The sequence below is a fragment of the Amblyomma americanum genome, chromosome 10 (assembly GCF_052857255.1).
Source record: "Amblyomma americanum isolate KBUSLIRL-KWMA chromosome 10, ASM5285725v1, whole genome shotgun sequence".
NCBI lineage: Eukaryota > Metazoa > Arthropoda > Arachnida > Ixodida > Ixodidae > Amblyomma > Amblyomma americanum.
The window spans coordinates 88,763,807-88,765,894 of NC_135506.1; positions in this window are offsets into that span (position 1 = coordinate 88,763,807).

The following is a 2,088-nucleotide window of genomic DNA, read 5'->3' on the forward strand; positions in this document are numbered from 1 at the left end:
AGCAAACTAGAAATAAATGCTGCAGTACCTCTTGAATAACATTTTCTGCAACGAAAAAGACAGTTACCTTCACGTTATCTCAAAGTGACCAAAATGAAGTGCCCACAAGGACCCGCATAGAGTCTCTTCTCGATATATTTCTTTGTCTAACTATCTTTTATTTAGTTGGCAAGTAGGCCTGAAATGTCCTAGGCCATAATTTTTTCTTTTGCTATTCATTTTCAAAACCACTACACACACTTGGTGGGACCCACAGCCTGTATGTCTAGCAATTTGATTGATTTGATTTATTGTTTTTGTTTTGACAGTACATAGACCACAAATCGACGGAGAGCAAGCTAAAGGCGTCTAGAAACGCCTACCAGAGGTTAGCTTTTCTTTAATTTCCAGTAAAGCGGCCTCAGGCTCAAATGCTAAACAAGCGCAAAAATCCTGGCAGACCATATCATTACAGGATAGAATCAAACCACACTTCATTAATACACACAAAAAAGTTGGAGGGCTGAGCTACAAAACTATGGGGTAAGGTCGATTAGATTACAACGCATTCAGCCGCAAAAAAAAATTCTAAATCAAATCAAACTTGTTCATTCCTACAGTTTCATGGAAATTAGAAAAACACGTTTTATACTGACGAAAAATTAATTTCTTTCTTTTAATTCATTTCGAAATTGATTCTATACATGGGCGGCATTCTAGGTGTCTGGCCGTGCATATTACGAAAGGTGATGAGTTAAATTTCATGCCATAGAAGCTGCGCCATTACAAAACTACAGTAAAAGCAGTAAATCGCGGCAAATAAGACAGGAAAGCATTATCGAATCACAATGAGTTAAACAAACAGCACAACATATCACTGAATCATTCCCACAATGCCGTTCAACACCGTGGAAAAAAAGTAATGGACTGGAAACTGGCCCTCGAAATAGAAATCCAGTCCTGAACGGCGCGAGGAAAAAAATGTATGGGTGGCCATTTAAGGCGTGGCGAAGGTCTTTTCAGTGGCTGACATCCTATCCCGCTGCAGTGGTTCAGAAGCTTCGCCTTTCGGCTGCTGATCCCGAGGTCGCGGGATCGAATCCCAGCCGCTCGGGTCTCATTTCCATGGAGTCGTCGAAAAGCAGCGCTTACTGAAGACAAAGAAAAGTGGGGACATGGCGCACCCTCCTCTGCAACGACACCTTTTCCTCTGTCCGGGGTAAGCGCTGTTTTTGGCCGCAAGTTCATGCACCAGTCAGCCTCACTTTTCCCCTTGTTGCGTAACTTGTGCTTTTTACTGACTTTAGAGGCATGCACTACTCGCCTTGAATCCAGCAAGAATACCAGATGGTCAAGCAGTCTCTTGCACCGTATTCCTCTTCGAATCACTGGAAATTTGATTTTCGCCAGTTTTTTCTTGTTTATGGCATCTCTGCAATGCCTTGGAAAGGAAAAAAAAATTGCAAAATAACTTAATAAAAACACGTAATGAAAAATCTCACTGGATATCCGCCTCACAGACTGGACACCCGGGGACTGCCCGGCGCTGAAGCCGACGAGAATTTGGCACCTGGCGGCAGTGGGACTCTCACCGGACAATCCGGATTGCTATATTGCCTGGACACAGGGTCCATATCATCGTTCACTTCTTGATTCCATCAAATCAGCCCACGTTTTTTCATTTATTTAACCATCTTACTCATCTCTCACTTCATAGTTTTTATGCCCTGAGGCAATAAATATCGCTTCAACAACAAAAATCTCACTGCATAAATTCAGGGCTATATACTGGTTTTTGTCCATAAGAAACGAAACATCAGAACTGTTCATTATTTTCACATTAGTGTTAATTATGGGCCGTTGATACCGAGGGCCACAGCATGAGTACTTGGCGGGTACCGGAAATTATTGTTTTCTGCTCATGTTGCTCATGTGCTCATGTTCTGGCGTGTTTAATACTATTTAAGTACAATACAAATACAATGTAATAAAAAATAAATATTAAATACAGTAATAAGCAAATATAATGCAGGGGTGTCACGTCTCAAAGGTAGCTGCGAATGCCCATGCTGAAAGCATACGTATCAACGGTAACCAAAAAGAGTAGCG